General features: G+C 38.0%; 1 protein-coding gene and 1 non-coding gene across 2 annotated transcripts in view; one reads left to right on the forward strand and one right to left on the reverse strand.

Annotated features, from left to right (window-relative positions):
- BICC1 (BicC family RNA binding protein 1) overlaps positions 1-24,743 on the forward strand; it is a 301,301-nt gene that overhangs the window by 118,316 nt on the left and 158,242 nt on the right. The gene's annotated exons all lie outside the window — the stretch shown is intronic.
- LOC123325270 lies at positions 20,489-20,636 on the reverse strand. The gene has a single exon (XR_006540348.1). It is a non-coding gene; the product is annotated as a U4 spliceosomal RNA (small nuclear RNA).

Genomic DNA, 24,743 nt, shown 5'->3' on the forward strand with positions numbered 1-24,743 from the left:
GGCTATCATGAAATGTAATAACTTGTCTTTATTCATATTGAAGAAAGAAAGCTGTATCGTGGCTTCTTTATATGTAAAATTTTAAGGTGTTTTAACTCACTAGATTCTAAAGAAATTACAGACTGCCCTTCTCTCCTTTCTCTGAGTTCTTGAATCCCAGAGACCAAAATGCAGCTTATAGATGTGAGCTGAATCTTCATATGGTTGTTGTAGCCGTGGAATAAAGTTACTCAATACATAATTGTTGGTCAAGTGAATGAACTGATGAATTTTCTCATTAAAAAGATTTTTTTTGAGCCCTTTAGTGTGTGCCAGGCACTGTGTTGGGCCTTAGGAATACAATGGTGAGCAATCAGACATAAGTTCTGCCATTACAGAACAAATGGAAATTTTACTGAAGGATATGCAAAATACAAGAAAATAAGCAAATAGAATAATGATTGATTATGATACATCTGTGAAAAGAACAGGTACAGAAGTGAGGAAAGGCTTATTAAATGATGAACACATCAAATAGGAAAGAACTCACTTTTTTAAAACTAATTTCAGGAGACAGCTAAATTTTAATAATTTGCTTTGAATAGACAAGAAGCTTTCTTAAGTATTTACTTCAACTTTCAAAAACAATTCTTTACCCTCCCACTTAGACCAATACATTTAAGGAATCCTACCCATTCAGAATATAATTATATTTTCTTTCATTTGTCTTTGTTGGAATTCCTTTACAGTTCTTCCAAAACAATAATACATTCCTTAGAGCTAAGCCTCAGAAGGAATAATGAAGCATCTCATTTGATATATTATTCCATTACCTATGATGTCAAGACAGTTGGTAAATAATTTCTTTTTACAGAGTAACCAAAATGGGGGGAAGGGAGGGAGAGAAAGAAAGATTTAACCCAATCTAAACAGTCTGAGCCCCAGAAAATGATTTAGGGAAGCTTTGTCATGTGATGGCTGCTATTCATTATCAGGGTTTTGTTTGCCTTTTAAATCACGGCAACGCTTGGATTGCGGTTTTGCTGTCCTGCCCTTTCTTCATGTTGGAATTTTTCTAGGGCTTCTTGTGAATTCAGAGACAGATGTTTGTCTTCCTGATGTTAGGGGTGATTTGGCGCCATCTAGGTTGATTTTTTGCTATCTCCGAAGGAACACTGTTTCTGAATAGTTTAAGCAGTGACAGCTGCTGAAAGGACATGTTGGTGGCGCCTTCATGCCCTGGCTAGTCAAATACTGATCAGTCTTACAGAGACTAAGCAATTGTAATTTTAGGTTCTGATAATACAGTGAAGGTTATCACTTGTATTTTAGGAAACCAGTACCTTTTACACTTTCAATGAAGAATTAATTGGCCACATGGTTAATAATGTGGTTATAGAGAGAACCTCACATAAGGGAGGTGTGTGTGTGTGTGTATGTGTGTGTGGTAAAATACACATAATGTAACATTTACCATTTTAATCATGTTAGTTTACATGTTTAAGTATACAATTCAGTGGCATTAAGTACATGCACATTTTTGTGCTACTTTAAGAGATTCTTGCTGTGAAATAACGTCCTACCTGAATTGATATTTGACATTAAGATGGCCATATATTTATAAAGAATATAGGGACAAAAATATAAAATTGAATCACAGATATAAATTACTTTGCTGGAAAGATAAAATTTGAAATTATAATAACATTGTTGCAAATTTACAGTAAAGCTGGAATAGCCAGGGCTCTTAGAGGCCAGCGTTGCACACTTAAATGAACAGTAACTGGCTACTCTAAAGCTGGCATTTAGAATTATTAAGGAGTTAGTAGGTGCTTGAGTGCCTAGAAAGAAGTACAAGAGGGTCTCTGCATTTTGTGAGGGGTGGGATAGGCATAGACATGAACGGCAGCTGCTCCCTGTGGCTTCTTAGTCCCACGTTGTGAAAGATGCTGGTGGGCAGGAGCAGAGTGCTGTCACGTGGAGCACTTAGCCTGTCTTCCCTGAAATGTTTATTACATCCGTGTGTTTTGTGTTCTGGGATGAAGCATAGTGACTCTGGTAGGGCAGAGGAGGGGGTCGGAGAGAGGAGTTCTAGGCTGGCTTTATTCCTGGAACTTTGTGGAACTTTTTCTGTAATGAGTTCCTGATGACTTGAGAACATCTCAAAGCCTTGCCTTCATGTCTGGCCTGTACAGTCACCATTTCAATTACACTTGTCTGGCTTGTTGTCCTCTGTGCAATGAGTGGTCTTGCAGGAAAATGTGGTTGAGTGTACAACCCAACATTTAATTGGACAAATCAGCAAAAACACCCCTGCTTGTAAAAATATGGACCATTCATTGTATTATTATTATTTTTTTAGAGATTTATTTATTTATTTTAGAGAGTGAGTGTGGGGGTGGGCAGGGGCAGAAGGAGAGAGAGAGAAAGAGAGAGAAGCAGACTACTTGCTGAGCACAAAGCTCGATGTGGGGCTCTATCCCAGGACCCTGAGATCAAGACCTGAGCCAAAACCAAGAGTCAGTCACTCAACTGGCTGCACCACCCAGGTGCCCCTCATTTGTATCAGTCATCTACCTTAATGCCTCCCAAGAGTTATTTACTAATGGGGCTTGTGAACCAGGTCTCTCTTCTCTTAGACACCACTCAACGAAATTTTGTGTTTCCTGGCTTTCTCACCTAATCATTATTTAAAGGGAAGCTAAGTTGGCTTTCTCAGCTTAAAGCTGGGAAATTGAAATCCCTATGATCAGTTTTCTGAAGGCTTTCTGATGGTGCCACTCTCAGATTGGGTGGGAGCATTCTAGGGAGGGATAACGTTGTCCCTAAAGGGACAACTACATGCATCTAAGAGCATTTGGCTACATTCAGTGATTTGAAGCATCCTCCTTTGATTGCAGAGCTCTTCGCAGGCTTCTTCCTTTGCATCCAGTTTTGTCAAGCTTCCCAGATATTTCCTGAAGCACTTTGCTCCCTTGTCGTGTATCACCATGTATCTGTCAGAGAAACATTTTTGTTACTGCCAAACCTGAGTTTGGCTGGACGAGGTTGAATTCTTATATTTTAATGTGAATTCTGAATGACAGAGTGGCTAAACTTTAAGATACATCATGTTACCCCTTGTTTCAAAAACAGATACGAAGTGGCCTAATAATCTACATGAGTAGCACAGACTACAAAATAAATGCAAGCGGATATAGCTGTGAAGGGAAAATAGAAGTTGGAAAATAGTTTGATGTGAGGAACAATAAGGTTTGTATACAATACATCAGAATGTCAGCTTCCCCCATGGCCAAAGCTGAAAAGGAAACCTCACCACTTATAAGAATCACAAGGTCCATAAGGTTAAAACCGAGTCAGTGGCTCAGGAAGATCACAGGCTTACTTGCTACAGGAACCTTGGAAGACCTGTGGATTTGCTAAAGGAGACACTGCTGCATGTGTCTGGTGGCATATGTTGTCAACAGCAGCTACCCCAGCTGCTGCACTATGGTTCTTTCTTGTTACGTCTCAGTATAGAAAAAATAAATTTTCTTCTTCGGGGCTGAAGCAATTCTACAAAGGTTAGAAATTAAGACTATCTAGGATGACCTATACAACTATGAATATGTATATTCTGTGAATAGTACTTCTCCCAAATGAGTTAGATAAAATGGTTATCTAGCTTTTATTATTACTTGTTAATTTTTGTTACTAATAATTCTATCAGTAGCACCACTTATAACATATAGCTACCCTTTTCCAAGTACCTCCGACGTGTCAGACATTGTACTAAGGCACTTGCTGCGGAAGAGATCTCTTAATCCCCACAGAAACCCTGTAGCTCGATTCTTATTTTAGAGAAAGGAAATTGGCTCAGAGAATGTGACTGACTTGGCCAGGTTCGCACTGCTGTTGCTGCCTGCGCGCCTTGCACTGACTCCGCCACCTGAGACCAAGACGTTGTTGTGCGGGGGAGACAGTTTAGCTCTTCTGAGCCAACTCTCATAAAAAAGAGCAGCCTTTTCTCACATGAGCCCAAGCAGCACAGAAATAGACCCCTGGCCGCCCTGTGCCTGGGATGCCTCTGTTTTCCGCTCAGCCCCGTGTGTGTTGCGTTTGGGCTCGTGGCGTTCCGCAGCTGGCTCCCTTTAAGACTCCTTAGAGTTGCGCATCCAGGGCCACATGACAGGGATTGGAACTAGAGAAGAACAGTATTTTCTTTGACTTTTAAATATTCTTTAGCTTTGAATATATAATCGAGTTTCATTTGGCTAATGCTGTCAGGAAGGGCAGTCTTATAAAAAGGAAAAAAAATAGCATTCCATGTAAAGAGATTTGAAATCTGATATTCCTACCATGTCCTCTTGATTAAAACTTTAAATTAAAAACAATGTAGAGATTATCTCCTTCCATCATTTTGACAGTATAGTGTATGTTCAAAAATATCTTTAGTATGCCCATATGTATTTTAAGCCAGAGACAATGTTACTTTTAAATGTAAACTTTTAATAACAAAGGTTTCATCTGTGTTTAAACAAAGCATTTGCTTTATATGGACAGAAGGCATCCCCCCCAACACAGACAATTTGTTGTGCCTTTGGTCAAGGTAAGGAAGCTGATGATAAGTTTTTAAGAGGGAAAAGGTATGCAGTTAGAACCATATTGGCAGTTTGGCAGTTATTTATTTTTCCAGGGTGAACATGCTTTCAGAAATTGCCAGTAGTTGCTAGGCAGACTTCAACAAACACAAAGGACATTACCCAAGTGTCCAACCTGGCTGGTTTCTCAATTTAAATTTTGTGATCCTGGCTCAAAATGTAGTAAACTCTATTACTATTTGAACTTGGAATACAGAATTGTGCCAGCAATCCCCTTGGCATCCTGAGGCCATAGTGAAGTTAATGTTCGTCCCCAGGAGGCCAGCTGACTGACTTTAAGCACGGGCACACTGTCCAAGATCCAGGGCCAGGTCATTGGAACGGCTGCGAAGGTGAATGGAAACTATATGAAGAAAACAAGTCCATCCTGCCAGGAGCACTTGCCTTTTCATTTGGTGCTTTCCTTTCCGATTACTGGATTTTCCTGCTGAGTATATGCTGGCTTTTGTAGCTTTCTCTTTCTTCTGGCACATGTACAAAATTTTCATACACCCAGTTATACTCAGTCCTTTGCTTAAATAACTTTTGTAGATAAATTTGGAGCAATGCCAGTGAAACTGAAGAAATACATGTTCCTCTGGAATAGCAACGAGATGGGCAAAGATTTTTGAAAATAATTGTGTAACCATAGGTCTGTCCATTTACTTATCTTTGTTTTCTTTTGTTTTGCACTGCCTCTCCAGGCCAACTTTTCCTAAGAACAGTGCTGTGCCATTTACTATTAGATGAGAAATGCAGACTAATTATGAAGTCTAAAAGTTTAAAAGACAGCACCTTTTAAATATGTCAATCATACTAAGGGCAAAATGCTGATAAATATAACTTTCAGCTTTCCCAAATGGACTAAACATGCAGAGTTGGGATAATAATAAGAATGTGAGATATGAAGTTTATCTTGATCTATATTGGGAGCCAATAGCCTATTATTTAGGCTAAAATTCTCTATAATACACTAACAGAATTAGCTTTACCATGTTTCCTAGTGAGGTATGACTATCATACATCCTTCCAAATAGGCTTAGGGTCTTGTAGGCTGCCTGCATTACCTGTTTGAGTATCATTACATTTAAATGAGGCTGTGAGGGTTATTGTAATGATGGATTTCCTTCTGTATGTGTGAACGCTCATTGCTAATAACCCTTTTTCTTTAGCCTTCTGTATCTGGAACATTTTGATTGGGGCTAGCATGGTATCTGTGTGTCTCCCGCGCAGAACCTTTTAGGAAACTCACAGTAGAAATAATGGAAGAAACAATGTTATCTTAGGCCATGGGTAGATCTCTTGTGAAAAATGCCACGGGTAGTGCTACATTTGGGAGACAAGGTCTTTCTTGCCAGCTTCTGAATTAATGCTAACTACTTATCTGTTTTAGGGAGTTTACATTGCTAGTTTTAAATACAACAGAAAATGTTTCTTTTCATAAATTTATATTCTATTTGGAAAAAATAGCTTTTTTTTTTTAAAGTAAAAATGGTATGCACTCATTAAAAAAAAAAAAAAAAGGACAGGAAAGTACAGAGCAGAAACTAAATAAAGAACAGCCAGATTCCTCCTCAACAGTAGTGTGCACATTTTGGAAGCATCTCTCTAATTCTCTTCCTATGATAGATATACCTATATATAGCTTTATTTATTTCATTTACTTTGTAAACTAGTCTGTATTCTGCTTTTTCTAGCTAGCCATCAACATTTCTTGTTCAGGGCGCCTGGGTGGCTCAGTTGGTTAAGCGACTGCCTTTGGCTCAGGTCATGATCCTGGAGTCCCGGGATCGAGTCCCGCATCAGGTTCCCTGCTCGGCAGGGAGTCTGCTTCTCCCTCTGACCCTCCTCCCTCTCATGCTCTCTGTCTCTCATTCTCTCTCTCTCAAATAAATAAATAAAATCTTTAAAAAAAAAAAAAAACATTTCTTGTTCATAAATAAATATTTACAACATTCTATTTGGTGATCATGGAATCACTTAAATATTTTTCCAATAAAAATATGAAAATGTTTTATTTAATTAGAAAAGTAGCATTAGGCATTGAGTATTTGCCTGTAGTGACCATTGAAAAGAGAGGATGTCAAATTTTTGCTGAAAGAAATCCCATTAATAAAGCATTGAAATTACATTGTTTTAGGAAATAACGAATGTCAAAATCTGTTTGCTGCTTTAGAGAATCAAATCCTTGGCCTTTAGCTTAATTCAAAAATTTGAAAGAAACTAAGGGTAATTCGTGGGTTTAAGGAGTATTTTAACATACTATAACATACTAGTTATCTGGAATCCAGAAGAATGAATCATAGTGGTTATAGTATCAAAGACTGAAGGAGTGAAAATCCCAAGATGATTTTCCACACTCCTGAAAAACCATCATCTTCATAGTAATCTGTGTCTTTTGTCTTGTCAGCACTTTGAAAGATAAGACTTTTCCAAGTCACAAAACCTTCTTTGGCTACTCACAACTACTTTTTTGTCTTGTTGATGGGGTAAAAAAGACTCTCCTCACCATTACCAGAATGTGTACTTAAGGGATTCAAGAAGAACTTTCTCAAAAAAAAAAAAGCGTGTGTGTGTGATCATGGGACAGTAGCATAGCTCTGCAAACATGATACTAGCTTAAGTTTTCCAGGTCCCTTTGGTGTTTTGCTTTGACTAGAATTACAGAGAAAAATTGACAAGCAGTTCCATGATTGACTGATTTTCTAAGCGTTGTAAAGTGTTGAGAGGATACACTGCATTCAACAATCTATTTTCCAGATATAGCAACATTTTTTTCCAGCTTTAGGATCATGCTGAGTTCTTTTTTCGACTTGATCTAGTGTTTTCATGCCTTATTTTAATTTGAAAAGGTTTTCAGAAGTAAACATGACACACTCAACTGCATTAAAAAAAAAAACGAACGGAAAATTACTTTGCCCTTTTCAAGTAAGCCACTAGGCCATCTCTAAGGTAAGTACTGGCACTTAGGACTGAGACCCTCTCCTACATTAGAGTATGGCTGAAGTCATCTGCTTTAGGAGCTTGTGGTACTTGGCAGTTTTAGATGCTCACAGTATATAAAAATATTCCCAACAACTGTCCCCCTCTGAGCTGTGCTCTCATATCATCACAGTGCACATGGAGTCATGTCCCAATGAGTACAATCCCACATTATACTCATCCTTCAACTTTTTCTTGTGCTCACCCATTGGAAATGCCATTTTCTCCTGCCCTTTGCCAGCGAAGCCTTTGAATCCAAGCCCTAAAAGGCATTTATCATACAGAGTTTTATTCCGTGGCATGTACAACACTCTCGAGTGCTAGCTACTCTGCCGTGACATCGGTTATTACTGTAGAGATGTCCCATTATTTCAGTGTTCAGTCTCTCTGTCCATCTCTGTCTCTCTCTGTCTCTCTCTCTCTCTCACACACACACCCTATATCTTTAACTGCCAGAACACTGAGGTACAGAATTCCTCTCCAATGTCAGAAATCCTTTCCATGGTCTGGGCCTAGGGCTGCTTGGTGCACTTTGTCTCTCCTAATTATGATCACTTCTCATCACTTGCTTCTCTCTTTCCTTTCTGCTTTTATTCTTTTTCTTGATGGTTCCCCTACGTAGGATTTGGGTAGGACCTTTTCCTGTTACCCCATAACTAGGATGCAGATTGAAGGGCCTATTTATGCCCCTGGCATTTTGAAGAGAGCTTTGGATAAACTGCCAACATTGAGTCTGCGTACTTCTTCACATTTGTTATCAGATGGCAGAAACTGCTCTGATACCCACAGCCAGCACTACACACCACCCCTCTTCCCTGCAAACCCCCTCCCTAGTAAGATTGAAGTGGGAAGAAAGAGGTGGAATATCCTTATGGAGGTTGAGCTGGGAAATGAGGTGGTCCTTTTAAGAGGTTAGGAGATTTTCTCTTGGGAGAAGGGACTTTTCAAGGAAATCTCTCAAAGATGGGGCACACTTCAAGAAGAGGAGACCAGTGTTTTATTACCTGGCGGCACAGCTGCTTAAGCAACAGTCTTGCTGATGTGCCCCGGTGCCTATGTGAGATTGGACAAGACAACTGGGGAGAAGCTCTCCCATCATTTAGTGTGAGCCAAGTAGATACCACTGAAGGTAGCTGGGATTAAGCTGTCTCTCCAGTAACCCACGCATGAAGCCTGTCTACTAGGTGAGTAGAGCCCAGCGTCTGGAGACCATTAGGTATTCTGATGGTGTCAGGGGGCAAGGAGACATGAAGAATTTGGTTATCGCATCTCAGAGAAGTGTGCAGTGGGAACCCTCGTGGATGCCTCTCAGAAACTCTGCAAGAGCTACTTGCAGACCTTCCCTGTAGAGGCTGTCAGTAGCCAGTGAGTGGTAGTCCGAGAAGCACCAGAAAGTAGTGGAGAGAGGATCGCTGATGCACCCAGGTAAGTAAGGAGGCATTTGCTTTTTCTTCCCTTCCTTCTTCCCCCCAAATAGCTGATCTCCACTGGTATATTTGATAGACTTTTATGTGTTAACTCATCTAATCCTCCAAACAACTCCATGATATAGGTTCTATCATTGTTCTCATTTTACATATACAGGAAACTAGGGCATGGAGAAATTTAGTACTGGGAATTTGGATCCAGGTGGTCTGGCTCCCAAGACCATGTTATAACCACCATATCGTATTGTCTCACCACCTTAGATCATAGGAAATGATTTTCAATTTTTTTTTACTACAACCAGCATAAGAAATAGATACACATACATCCTGACCCACTCACGTCTACCTAAAAATAAATAAATGAAAAAAGTTTAATGAGGTAACACATGTAATACAACCTGATTTTTTTCTGTTTTCTGTTTCATTAAAAAAAAAATGCTAGTTACCACCTACTGTATAGATGATCTGGAGCTCAGAAGAGGTTTGAAGGGATGAAAGAACATCTCCCCCTTCTCAGCGTACTTCCTCTCTCTGTCCTTCTCTCTCTGCTCCCCCTTCTCCCATGCCTTCCTGAGTTTCCAGAGCTATAAATCTAGCTGGTCATAGAGAGTGGGATTAACTCTGAATTGATTGTCAGATTGGAATGTTACACTGCCCTGGACTGAGTTTCTAATACTGAAAGTGACCAAATCTTTATGAACACTCACCTTCATGATAAGAGATGAGGAAGAGGGATTCCAGAGAGCACAGTTAAAAATAGTGATGGTGGGGTTCATGTTACTGTCTGAACAGTGATTCCATTGTGGGCTGGTTATATCAGGCTTCAGCTGTTTGGACTATATGGGTTGCAATCCAGCTAGGACAACCCTGTCTTCCATTGGTCACGCTTATCATCCATGGAACATCGGTTGCACTTTTCTTATACTCTGTCAGAGTGGAGCTGTTGGGTTCTGATTTCAGACCTCAAGCTATTTTGTGTTATTAGCCCAGATCAGGTTTTATTGAAATGGCTTATTTTGTTAATTCAGATTTATTGATTACTCTGTTACTTATAGCATATCTATTTTTCCATTCCTCCTTGGTTTAGAATTTTTTTTCAATAAAACTCAGCCTCTTTAATGAGCTTTTATAGTCAACCTGGAGCTCCCTTTGTTAAAAATAAAAAATAAGTCAGGATGAAAAGATGTCTTAGCAGGAAAAGATGAAACCAACTGCAGTTAGTCCTTGAAAATTTACAAGAAGTACAAATGTTAATGGCAAAACTTCTGTTAGAATTTGTTGAATCATGCTTTCTAGAGACCAAAAAATTATTGGGCTCCCTCTTCACCCCACCCCCAACTTACAAGTGACTTTTGTAGGTGATGAGGAATGCCTACCTTAAATACTTTCCAGACTAAAATGATTGTGACCAGACTCTAAGCTTTGTTACCTTAATCACCCATTTGGGAGTTTGGAATGAAGCCAGACTCTTCTCCAAGGGAGATTTTGGCCTTCCTTGCATGTACTTCTGCAGCCCAGTGAGATGGGTTGTCTGTCTCTCTTTTATTTGGCACTGGGCCATCAGCCTGTATTGGGAGAGACTGTGAGCAGTGAAGTCCCAGCACACACCAGTATTGTGGAGGCTCCCACCCCATCACGGACTGGACTTTTATGAGGAACCACTGGGGAAATTTCCTGCAGATCTTACAACCAGCAGCCTCTGTGCTTCCATCCTGAAGAACTGGCTTACTTTTTAGCGTATGGACACTGTGAATCCTGTGCAGATGTGGTTTCTCTCCTTGCTTGTGGGAGGCAGGGATCAATTTTCAGCCTAAGATAGTGGTGTGTAATTCTGTGTTCCAATCTTCGCATTGGTTTTATTATTCTCTTTACCTAGTATTCCTTCTGGGATTTTCTCAAGTTTTTCATTTGATGCTTTTGTTTCCTATGTGCTTTTTAATAAACCTCCAATTCTCATGGTAAAGTACTTGTATCCAGAGTGCTTTTACCAAGTAAATGTAACATGTGTTTTTAAAGCTTTAGCCTTTAAAAAAAAAAATCTGCCTTAAATAGTGGTTATGATTGAAAATAAATTATGGTCCCCAATTTATAGTGGAAGAGCAGAACTATAACTTTTCTACACACCTTGCAATCTTGTTCTAGGTTTGGCAGGGTGGGCATGATTAAAATAAGAATGAATTTTTCTTGAGATAACAAGATTGAGATAATTGAAAGGTCATGTTAATTACTTAGTAGAATCAGCTGATACTAAGTTGTAAGGAAACACCCAGAGGGGCATTCCAAATTCAGTAATGAATTGGGACAGAAAGCATATTTAAAATTCATACTTAACAGTTCAGAAAAGAAAGGTGGAATGAGAAGAGTTTGTACTGAGAAGCAAGGGAAACATTAATTAGCTGTATTACTTTGAGAAGCCATTTTCCCTTTTATAAATTGGTCGTCTCATTTATTAAATGAAGGAATTAGATTGAGTGAACATAACAATTCTGCCAACTCTAACGTTTTCTGATTTTTCAAATGCAGTTAAAATAGGACTTTGAAAAGAGACCATCAGTACTTGTTTAAATGGAAATTTGAGAGTCCTGAGTTTTGAGGCCTTTACTGGTACCTCGATTAACATATAAATCCACAAACCCTCACTGCTGTCACATGGCACAATGTTTGGACCTCCAGACCCAGAATAGGGTGTTTTTCTCATAAACTTGAGTGTATAGTAAAGCAAATGAAGTGCATGGTGTATGCACACACATGCTTGCATGTGTGATTATAGTGCTTACCAGGAAGGTTATACTAACTGCTAGTCATGTTTTTGGTGAGCTTTGATATGCCCACACAGGTATTCAGTAAAGGTTTATTGTTTTGACTTGGTATTTTACAGCAGTATCCATTTAAAATGTTCAATTATATAATGCCTTGTTACTTTACTTTGGAATTAATTTTTAAAAAATGTATAGAGATGTAACATTTTAAAGTTGGAAGGGACCTTAGAGTATTACCTTGTTAAACATTTTTGTTTCATGATTTCTGGGGAAGGATGTTTAATATTGATAATGTCTGGTATGATGTAGCTTGTTTTTTCTTATTTATGTGATCACAGAACTTTTAAACATTCTGTATGTATAGTAGAAGAAAATAAGTATAGCTGGAGCTTAGTGTTCCTTTCTACCTTTTCTCAAGTGAGTGCTTGCTATCGGTAGAAGGCTTCATAATTTGCAATTTGTACACATGAAGGCCGAGCAGAAGTTCCTTGATAGCCTGCTGCATATACTAGAACATTTTGGCCATGCCAATAAAGATTCTAGCCACTAGTACAAGAGACATGGCAGAAAAGAGATTAATATACTAAGCCACACAGTAGTGTATAGTTACTGCCTAATCACTGATTACTTTTAATAAGGTGAGTGAGAATATTGTATTTAAAAGACAAGTTATTCTCTAAAATGTGGAGTATATTTAGTCAAGGTGAGTGAATCTTGATGTTTTGTCCTGCTGATGGGAGCTGCCATATTTCACAAAAGAGAATGCCTTTTCCCTGAGATGGGCAGACACAAACACTGCCCTGAATTTGGCCAAGTAGCCAGAAATAGTTTTAGGATTCATGGAGTTGTCTCCAAAATTCCAGGGATATTGCATCATCTTCATGGGTCTGGTTTGTTTTCAGTTCTTTCTGAAACTGAGCCCTGCTGGTGGGATAAATACTCAATAAATTACACTCACACTAAGACTTGCACACCAATGACAGTAGCAGAAATTTAAAGCTCCTTTTAGAAGCATCAAACTTCTCTTCTGAAGTGTGGCTTTTTTTCCCCCCTTGAAAATGTAGTTTAGCATCTCTTCAAAGTATGCAGTGTTTAAACTCAAAATAGTCCAGCGTGGGAAATTGACAGAGTCAAGCCTTCATTTGCCCTCTGTTCAGTCCACAGGTCTGTTTGAATCAGGGTACTGTGTATCCTTTATCAAGTGTCATTGCTCTTGCTTGTTCCAGCAAGTATATGCTTAGCATGCACAGATTTTGACCTCAGTAAGATAACATCATTTTTTAAATCACAGGATTCTAAGTTTGGTCTTCCAGAATTTTTATTCCTTAAGTTCCTTGATCTGAGAACAACTCTGTTAATTTCTTCGTTTTCATAAGCAGCTGAAAGAATTAAAATAAATGACATCTTCACACACTGCCAAGACTACTTCCAACCTTCAGTAAATTACAGATGGTTAGTTAGTTGTATCTGGGCATGCAGACAATTTACAATCTTGACAATGTCTCCATGACTTACAATGTTAAATATTTATTGAACATCTATTATGAGCTGGGCACTGACCAGGACTTGGGATCTGCCTGATAATTTAAGTACCTCTGCCTTTTGCACTAGCCTCATTTTCCAACCTTTTCTATCTCAGCATCTTTATACTAACCATGTGCTGGTGCCAAATGGGCTGCTAGCTGTTCTCTGAATGCATTTAGTCCTGTCATTCCATCCATCTTGAATGTTCTTCTGACTCTTGCTTGTTGATGCGTTATTTTTGAAAGGCCAACTTAAATGCCATCTTTTTCATAAAATCATCCCTAATCACTGGGAGCTAGAAGTGATCCTTCATGTGCTCTGTGTTATGCACTATCTGTCCCTTATTGGAGTTTTCATTTGCATGCAACACTGCCTTGTATTATAATAGAGGTGCTATATCCAGATAAAGGCAGGGATTGCTCTTTTGCATTTTTTGTATGTTCCAAAGGAAAGTGCCCCGTGGTAGTTTTTATGTCATGGTAGGACTCAGTGTCATCGAATGAATGAACATTCCTGTGATGTACATGCACCTACTTAATATACACAGTGATTTTGGAGAAGAGTGGGAATAGTCTGGAGCCACTGAAGTTACCTTAGTGTAAGAAGATTTCTCGAATGTTGAAACGGTCCCTGACTTACAATGGTTTGACCTAAGATTTTTTGCCTTTACCGTGGTGCAAGGGTGATACTCATTCAGTAGAAGCCAGGCTTCTGTTCTGAATTTGGATCTTTTCCCTGGGCTGGTGATGTGTGGCACGGTGCTCTCTGGTGACACTGGGCGTTAGCAGTGAGCCTCAGCTCCCAGTCAGCCACGCAGCCACGCAGCCACCAGAGGGAACTGCCGATGCACTTGTACCATTCTGTGCCCATGCATCCAACCTCCTTCACTTCCCACAGAATTCAATAGATTACATGAGGTGCCCAGTACTTTATTATAAAATAGGCTTTGTGTTAGATGACTTTGGCCAACTAGGCTAATGTAAGTGTTCTGAGCATGCTCAAGGTAGGCTGAGGCTAAGCTATGATTTTGGTAGGTTATGTGTATCAAAGGCATTTCCAACTTAGGATATTTTCAACTTACAACAGGCTTGTTGGGTTGTAACCCCATTGTAAGTTGAGGAAGAGCTGCGAAAATGTTGGGTGTATGTTAATTTAAATGTTTGCCTAGTTACTATGTTTATAAGATTCCAATTTCAAAAATGTATAAAAATGTACATATAAAGTTAAAAAATCTTCAGTCTCTCTTCCCTTACCCACATTCTAGTTTGTTAACTTTATTGCTTTATTGTTAACTTTAACAATATATCTGGGGATCTATTCCAATTGAATATAAACATTACCCTCATTTTTTTTCTTCCTGCTGCATATTACATGTTATTACATTGTATGGATGCAGTTTAAGTTATTTCAACTGGTCCCCCACTGGGGAACCTTTTAGCTATTTACAACTGTTTATTGTTACAGAAATGAATTTTCAGCCATTTGCGAAAGGAGGAGAGAAGAAAAAAACTAGAAGAGGTATAAAATCTTGAACAAAGAGAATATTCTCTGAACATAGAGACCGTTTTGATAAGGTCCAGCTTGTTTTATAGAATTTTCTTTTTTATTAAAAACAAACTAAAATTTAAGTTTTAAAGAGCCACTTAAAAACCCTTTTGGCACAAGACAAGTCAGTTATATTTGCTCATTTTGTTTCCTATTTAAATTGAAATTTTATTTGTAATTTCTGAGGATTCTGTGGGCAAATGTTTGTAATAATTTATATCCTTGTTTGAGGTCAAATTCAGTAATGTTTTGTGGACTAATAGGCATTTGAGAGATTAAAGACTTGCTGTCCCATCATTATTAATATTTTACTTACAATCTCTTTAGTGCTGTCTCTGGTAACAGTATCAGCAACCTCATCACTTGTGGTTGATCTTTGCAACTTCAGATAGGTCACAGTTATTCAAGATTGCCTTCTTAAAAAATTTTCCATATGAAGAGTTATGTTCTGCAAATAGACATGTGAAGTTATGTTAAATAGTTTTAGTGGCAGTATCAACCATTTATTGATCAACTACTGTGTATTGTAGAGTGCAAATTTGATGGGTTCTCCTAGGTGCATTAAACACTGACCTCTGATTTCCACCCCACAGAGATTTAATTGAGGTAATCCAGGTGTTGGGATTTTTAGCAAACTCTCCCCAGGGATTATTTATTAATAAGTTGTTTCTGTTTTAAAATAGTTTTGGACTTCCAAAAATGTTGCAAAGACCTCTCACACTCCTATGACCCAGATTCCCAATTATTAATATTTTACTGAACTTTCTCCCTTTCTCTTAATCTATGTAGTCTTTTTTCTGACATGATGCTCCATCACCCCTCAGTGAGGTCAGTATTGTTACCAGAGACAGCACAGTCAGAGAGGATGGGAAGGTGTGGAAAATTGTTATCATCAGGAAATCAATGTTACACAAAACCACCATGTAATCCACACATCCCACTCCAGTTTCACCAAATCCCCCCAATAGTGTCTCTTTTTCCCCTTCCTGGTCCAGAATCATATACAAGAATACGTGGTTGAATTTAGTTGTCATGTCTGTCTGTCTTCTTCACTGTAGAATCCATTCCTCAGCCTTTTCCCTGTTTCTCATGTCTGTGAAGGGCTTTCATTCTGTACAACCCTCGATTGGGACCACCCAGTGTTTTCTCACAGCCAGACTTCAGCTCTGTTTTCTTGGCAGGAATAATGCCATGCTCTTTTCAGGGTATCACATCGGGAAGCATACTGTGTCAGTCTGTTTCACCACTGGTGATATTAAATGTGATCACCTGCTCAAGTTGACTTTCTCCATTATCACCCTTATCCCCTTTGTATTTAACTAGTATTTTGTAAGGAGATGTTCCCATATTATGCCACTATCCTGTTCTTCATCAAATCTCCACCTACAAGTCCTAGCATTCATTGATGGCTTCTTTTTTTTTTTAAAGACTGCTGTGATAGTTGCTGAATGGTAATTATTTTCATTATTCCATCCCTATCTGTTAGCTGATATCCTATAAGAAAGAGCTTTCTTTCCTATTTATCAATTTATTTATTCATTTACTTATTCATATCAATATGGATTTATGGATTCCCCTTTATTCAATGGATTGTAATTTGATAATCTCATTATTTTGATACTCAAATTGTCCTAGATTTGAGCCCTTCCAGGTTGGCTCCTGTTTTTGTTTGTTTGTTTGTTTTTGACACATTCCTATCATTGTCTGAACATTTTCTTACTTTCTGGGACAAGATGTTCCGGGTTTATCTTGTACTTCCCTGCCCTGACCCTCGTTCTTTTGAGTAGAAGGTGGTAACTACAATCACGATCTGGGTCTCAGTGCTGTCTGCTAGTAGGCCCTCTCAGCAGACAGAACTAGGAAATGTATATATGTATGCACAATACACATATGTATATCTGTGACTGTTTCTATACCTGTGTCTGTATAACTTTAGAAAAATGTTTATTCTGTTCATTCAGATTCTAACCCAGTACCTCCAGTGCTTTTTCTAGCCTTCACCTCTTTTCCAGAAATTGAGAAAGCTAGCTCCCATTCTCCTCAGTATATTACTTTTGTGCCCAATTAAATTCTGCTTAATGTAACCAGTGTTCCAGCTACTCAGGAAATCCTCCTTCCTCGGCCACCTTCGTGCTCCCCCACTCAACCCCTTTCCTTAGCTGCCAGACATGTTGCCTAAGATGCCCCTGCATGGCACCCCCTCCCATCATGGTCCCACTTCCTTGATCTTTTGCACCTTCGTGCCAGGAAGGAGGAGAAGGGAAGAGGAAGAGACAGGTCCCCCCAGGTGATTTAATGTGATGCCAAGTTGAAAACCACTGTATTTAACATGTTACATGCATTGTCTTTTTAAATATTTCAAACCATATATTCTTTCCTCGTAAAATTTGAGATTTAAGAAAAATATGTCTTTATGCTAAGATTCTCTTTTTAATAATTTGTCCATTTTTCCCATACATAGAATAGAGGTAAATTTTTTAGTCCTGAGACTGTAGTGGGGGTATTGATAGCTGGATTTTTATTTTAGTGTTTTAAATTTCCTTGATGGTAATAGGACAGGGTTTCTAAAATGACATGATTTGGGGGGGTGCCTGGGTGGGTCAGTCAGTTAAGCGTCTGACTCTTGGTTTTGGCTCAGGTCATAATCTTATGGGTCATGAGATTGAGCTGCACATCAGGCTAAGCACTCAGCGGGGAGTCTGCTTGAATATTCTCTCCCTCTGCCCCTCCCCCAACTTGCATGTGCTCACACATGCGCTCTCTCTTTCTCTCTGTCTCTCTCAAATAAATAAAATAAAATAAAATTTAAATGACATGATATGGCATATTAGTAGCAACCTGGCGCTGTCAGGTTTTTTAAGGAAGAGATTCTTTTCTTCAAATTCATGACATTAAAAGGGCTCACATACTGAACTTGGATTTTTCTTTTCACTTCTGAAATGTCTCATGCTTCTCTCTGCTTCTTCACTAAATTCAGAAGCATCGATGTCAAGAGGTTCCATGTTCCTTCTCCCTGGAGTTTAGAAATGGCATTTTAAAAGAGCTCAGGCACCCCCTACCCCAATCACAGCCACTTCAGGAAATCTGAAGGGAGAAATGGTCTGGAGCCACTGGCCTAGATTGTAAGTATCAAAGCCCAAAGCCCATTATAGTTAGAAGAATCCTAAGAGTGATCTAAAGCTAAATTCCATTGCTGTGTGATTCATGATGATCTAATAAGACTTTTCATCTGTTTTCCATTTTCTGAAGATTGTTAAGTTGGTTGCTATTATCAACAGTGTTTAGGTTTAAACAATTAAAATTAAGGTATAGAGTTACCTGTGTATGTCACGTGCTGGTTTTGCTCATTTGTTGGCACAAGCTCATCATGCAAAGGTTATATGGCACAAATTTACCTTAGATAATCTCTTACAGAGTGGAAAGTATCTGAAGTCAGTTGGAGGGTTACTGAGTACTTTAAAATTTCACTTACTTAAAAAGTGGGATTAAGTATTCTTGAATTTATACAGATTTAAAATCTGATATAATTTGGATTTTCACATATGAGGCTTTGTAGTATTATTCATTTGACCAAAGATTAAATTTCATAACCTGGATTTGTTAGAATTTTGAAGGATGAAATCAAGAAAGCAAAAATAAACATTAGAGTGGAATTTGACACAAATAGAGAAATATACTTTGAGAACTTTCATATTTTGGAATTCTAAACAATGAGCGATAAAAAGTTGCACTTCTTACATTCTGAATTTCTGTTCATTGTTTTCTCTGTAATGAGGTCCTTTGCAAGTCACATTCGGTCATGCAGCTCCATTATCTCGTGGGTGTATTTATGTTGAGTGACAGCTATCATATTGTGTATCTGAAGAAAACTTTAGTGACTATGGAATTAATTATTAGCCCTTCTGAAGGCCAAAATACTATCAACACAGTTCATGGAAATATCCTACCAGAAAGATAATGTCCCGATGGCTTATAAAAAAAAAATTAAGATAGTGTTAAAGCACAAAATGTATTTTTTCTAAAATTATCTACATGAATTGTACTATCTAAAATAGATTCTTGAACAAAAGGATATTTTCATTTTGGTTTTTGATTCTGGAAAGTGTATTTATTTTTCATAGGAATATTCTATTTTAAAATGCCTGAATGAACTAAACCTTTTAAGAGCATTTTCAAGTTTTCCACTAGTGATAAGGAAGTTAAATAAAGACTTTTAACTAAAAATGGGAATAATTTTGTTGTCCTTTAGTTCTTACATTAGAAATTTGAAACCAGAAGTCAGTTAAGTCTCCATAGCAATCATCTCTATTTACAAGATGAATAACACATTTCATTCCGGATGTTGGGAAAGTTCTTAAATAGTAAAAAACAAAACAAAACAAAACACAACAAAACACCCCCCCCCCCAAATATCAGGTATTTTGACTAGAAACTCAGCCAGTATTTTATTACAATGAGAAGGGCTGACATCACCACTGATTACTTCACAGCGAGCTTCTGAGTTCTTGTCTGTGGGAACACAGGAGAGAACTATTTTGTTGACATTGCAGATTCATATGGTTCACCCTAATATGTAATAAACTATCATGAGAAAATATAGGATATTTTGTCACAATCTGGTAAGAAGATGGCAAAAGTATTGTGTTCTGACAGTATTCAGTCAGCATTTGAAAACTTGTGTTAAATGAGTTTTTGTTGCGTTTGTCCCCATCACTTTTCTGAAAATTCATACTGGTGCAGCTCATATGTTGTCTATCATAGTGCCTGCTGCATTGTACGCACTCAGTAAATATTTGTTGAATAAATAAATGAAATATATTTTTATTTGTATTGGTTTTGAAAATGCAAACTTCTGGGTTTTTATTAAAAGAACAGTTTCCTTCCCCTCAACTTCCAGTACCTGACAACCACTGATGTGTTTCTCTCCCTGCAGGTTTTCACAATGTCATATTGCTTAATCTACTGACATCAGGTGGAATCACATCATATGAGTAGCACCACACAGCGTTTAGTCTTTTGTGTCTTTTTTAACTTAGACTAAATCTTTTTGAGATTCATCTGGGTTGTTGAGTGTATCAGTAGTTTATTGCTTTGGTTCTGAGTAGTGGTCTATTGTGTAGATATACTAGTATTTCTTGTTGTTCGTTCACCAGTGGATGGGCATTTGAATTGTTTACAGTTTAGGGCTATTATAAATGAATGTGCTGTAAAATCTACATCCGGGTCTGTGGACAAATATTTTCATTTCTCTTGAGTAAATGCCTTGGAATGGAATGGCTCGCTCCTTTGGGACGTGTGTTTCACTTTATTGGATAGTGGTTCTATAATTTTGGATTCCCACCAGTGACATGTGAGAATTGCCATTGTTTACAGCCTTTCCAGCACTTGGTAATGTCTACCTTTTTAAGGTTAGCCAGTCTAGTGGATATGTAGCAGTTTTTCCTTGTGGATTTATGTACATTTTTTTGAAGACTGATGGTAAGCAGTTTATGTGCCTGTTGGCCATTCATATGGTTTCTTTTGCTAAGTGTTCAAAATTTGGTAATAATTTTGGGTTATCTATTGAGTAGTAAGAGTTTTGGATACAGGTCCTTTATTGGATATATGATTTGTAAATATTTTTTTCCCAGTGTATGACTTTGTTCTACATTTCAGGCATTTTTATTTGACTCTTTCATAGTTTCATCTCTCAGGTAAATACCCCTCCCTTCCAAAAGCACACATTGGTCATATTTTTCAATTAGCAATAATCGCGCCTCGGATAAACCTCATTGGCTACGGTACTGCCACTGCGCAAAGCTGGTCATATTTTTCAATTAGATCCTTATCATATTTATAACTATTTTAAATGTCCCATATGACATTTACAATATCTGGACCATGTTGGAGTCTGGCCCTGTTGAGATAACATGTTATCTGTTAACACTGGCATAATTTTTCCTTTTTGTGTTTAGTAATTTTTTAATTGAATGTAAGGTATTGTGTGCTAAAGAACAATAGAGACTAAGGTAAATAGTATTAATACCCATAAATGGTCACTTCTCTCCTTCAAGCTGTTAACATAAGCAGTCGTGTCAATATTGTCAGTAGTTGAGCTAGATTTGAATTTTTTGTTGCTATAGTTACTGTGAGTCCAGCACAAACTTCAAACTTATCCAGTGTTGAACTACTGTTACCTTGAGCTTAGTAGGAGGTCTGGAGTGCAGGGGAGTTTTCGTAGTATTCCTAATCTATGCCCGATTTTCACTCCACAGTGCACACCTGGGCCCCAGGGCTCTCTCTGTGTTCTTGCCTCTTCCCCAGCAGTGGGCTACTGCTGCTTGTTACTTGGGGCAAGGTCCTGGGCGGGGTGGGGGGTGTGGAGGGGTGGTGGAAGGTGGATTGGTACTTTCCCTTCTCCTCCAGCCTCAGTTTTAGTCAGGTCTTGTATGCCTGAGCTTCAGGAAAGGGCCTTTCTCAGTGTTCCTGTCCCTCTCATAACTGTTTTTAAAATCTACGTGATGAGTTTTGATAGTGTCTTGTTCCCTCTACAGAGTTGTGATAAATTCTTTTATATCTTTAAGCATAAATATTCTATATCATATTGTAATATCTGCATTATTTTGGTGATCTTTTTCTGCAGCTTATTGTTTCTCCTAACTCACTACTCCTGGCTTTTCCCCTTGGATCTGTAGTGATTTTTGATTATAAGTTCACGTTCATTGGAATTTTATCCATGAAACTTATTTGAAAACTACTTTTAAATTGTTTTAAACTTTTTAAAAATTGTTTAAACTTTTTAATTCTGTCACCAAGAGAATTCTGTCACATAAATATATTTAGGAATTCTCAGGAGACTTTTTTCTTTTTTCTCATTCCACAAGGCAAAGCCAGACACTGTTGATCACTAACAGGGAGTTTTTATTTCAACCTCTGGGGCTTTATGTGTTTCTGTTGTGAACTTTATTTTCTGTTCACTGAACATGGTTTGTTAAAATTCAGGCTATAGGCCACCAGGTAATAGACATTTCTATGACAAGTGCTGACTCCAGCCTTCACTTCCTATCATTTCTGATCTAAGGAATTTTCTTACTTTGAAAAATACATTTTTATATTTTACTCAGCATTTTAAGAAGCTTTCTACTTAAATGGCTTTATCTGAATATCCAGTTTACCCTGTTTCTAGAAGTGCAACTTTTATGTGCTATCTTCTCATACCTCTGGTGTAGCAGTTGATATATTGTATCATGATCATGTATTTTTTTCAACCAAAACTAAAATTTTAATAGGTTGCGAAATGTGACTTTTTAGTTTTTGAATCCCTGACCAAACACAGAAAAGGTGGAAGGAGGTTGTATAAAGAACTTAGACTTTTCATTTAAGTATATATTCAAATATATATGAGCTGGAAATACATCAGCATTTATTAGCTGTGTGACCTTGGGCAAATTACCAACATTTTTAAAAGGTTTATTTATTTGTTTTAGAGAGAGTGCTTGAGCCAGGGTAGGGGCCGAGGGAGAGAGAGAACCTCTCCTAACACGGGGCTCTATCCCATGATCCCAAGATCATGGCCTGAGCCGAAACCAAGAGTCAGCTGCTCAACCAACTGAGCCACCCAGGTGCACCACAAATTACCTAGTTTTTAAGCCTCTTTCTTCACCTGTTGAGTGGGATAGTGATGCCTACCTTTTTTAGGACTAAAAGACTGCAATTATTGAATATCTGAAACTAATATAACATTGTATATTAACTATACTGGATTAACAACAACAAAAAAAAGACTGTGATTAAACAAAGCAATCTACATAAAATCTCCTAGTGATGTCACATAGTAGGCATTCAAATGTTAGTATCATCTTCCTCTCTTAAATACCTGATGAATTTTCCCTATGTTTTTCCCTTGAGTTCTTCCCAGCAAGGAATTTTAGTTAAGATAGTAAAAATATCTCAGCCATTTGCTCCTATTTAACCCGTTTTGTCTATTAAATGTTTGAATTCCTTTGACAAATATATTGGAAGTGATGACTTTTTCTGACTTTTCAATAATGAACTCGATCAAAGAGTTTCATGATTAGGGCATATGGAAAATTCTCAATTCAATTCAGCTTGTCAGTTTTAAGGAAGGCACAGATTATTACTTTACCAAACTAGAATTTTATTTTCTAATTAATTGTTATGAGTTTTATACCTCTGTGGATTATAAACAAGATACAGAAAAAATTACTTACTCTCTTTGGCCATCTAGTCCTTTAAAAGCTAATTTGTAAAGTGGTGTTACTGTAATAGGGCTGTATGGTGACACTTTGCTGAGCACAGCATAAAGGTTCAGACTTGTGGAATTACTGTGTCATATACTTGAAACTAATGTAACTGTTGTGTGTCAGTTGTACTTCAGTTTAAAAACTAATTTGTTAAGAATGACTTTTAAATTTAGTCTGGATACACAGTTTCTTACTGGCCATTGTGATGCTTCTTTTTTTTATTTTATTTTATTTTTATTTTATATATTTTTTATTATGTTATGTTAATCACCATACATTACATCATTAGTTTTTGATGTAGTGTTCCATGATTCATTGTTTGCGTATAACACCCAGTGCTCCATGCAATACGTGCCCTCCTTAATACCCATCACCGGGCTGGCCCATCCCCCCTCCCCCCTCCCCTCTAGAACCCTCAGTTTGTTTCTCAGAGTCCATAGTCTCTCATGGTTTGTCTCCCCCTTCGATTTCCCCCCCTTCATTTTTCCCTTCCTGCTATCTTCTTCTTTCTTTCTTTTTTTTTTTAACATATAATGTATTATTTGTTTCAGAGGTACAGGTCTGTGATTCAACAGTCTTACACAATTCACAGCACTCACCATAGCACATTGTGATGCTTCTTTACCAAACTTGAGACCACACTAATTATTATTATTTTTTTTTTAGCGGAGATGTCAGGTGTTTGAGGGGATTTTATGAAGTCAGTTCTCATTTGTTCATTGTAATTATGAAAAAATATAAAGGGAAAGTCTCTAATACTCTGATTTTAGGAAGTAGTTTTAACTTCTCTGTTTAAGATTTTTCTCCTTTAAAAATCAGATGTGTTATCAAATATCTAAAACAAAACTTTTTTTCTTTTTCTTTTCTTTTTTTTTTATTCTTATGTTAATCCCCATACATTACATCATTAGTTTTAGATGAAGTGTTCCATGATTCATTGTTTGTGTATAACACCCAGGGCTCCATGCAGAATGTGCCCTCCTCAATACCCATCACCAGGCTAACCCATCCTCCCACCCCCCTGCCCTCTAGAACCCTCAGTTTGTTTTTCAGAGTCCATCGCCTCTCATGGTTTGTCTACCCCTCCGATTTCCCCCGCTTCATTCTTCCCCTCCCGCTACCTTCTTCTTATTATTCTTTTTTTTTTTTTCTTAACGTATATTGCATTATTTGTTTCAGAGGTACAGATCTGAGATTCAACAGTCTTGCACAATTCACAGCGCTTACCAGAGCACATACCCTCCCCAGTGTCTATCACCCAGTCACCCCATCCCTCCCACCCCACCCCCCACTCCAGCAACCCTCAGTTTGTTTCCTGCAATTAAGAATTCCTCATATCAGTGAGATCATATGATACATGTCTTTCTCTGTTTGACTTATTTCACTCAACATAATACCCTCCAGTTCCATCCACGTTGTTGCAAATGGCAAGATCTCATTCCTTTTGATGGCTGCATAATATTCCATTGTACATATATACCACATCTTCTTTATCCATTCATCTGTCGATGGACATCTTGGCTCTTTCCACAGTTTGGCTATTGTGGACATTGCTGCTATAAACATCGGGGTGCACGTACCCTTTCGGATCCCTACTTTTGTATCTTTGGGGTAAATACCCAGTAGTGCAATTGCTGGATCATATGGTAGCTCTATTTTCAACTT

Source organism: Neomonachus schauinslandi, chromosome 6, assembly GCF_002201575.2.
Source record: "Neomonachus schauinslandi chromosome 6, ASM220157v2, whole genome shotgun sequence".
Lineage (NCBI taxonomy): Eukaryota > Metazoa > Chordata > Mammalia > Carnivora > Phocidae > Neomonachus > Neomonachus schauinslandi.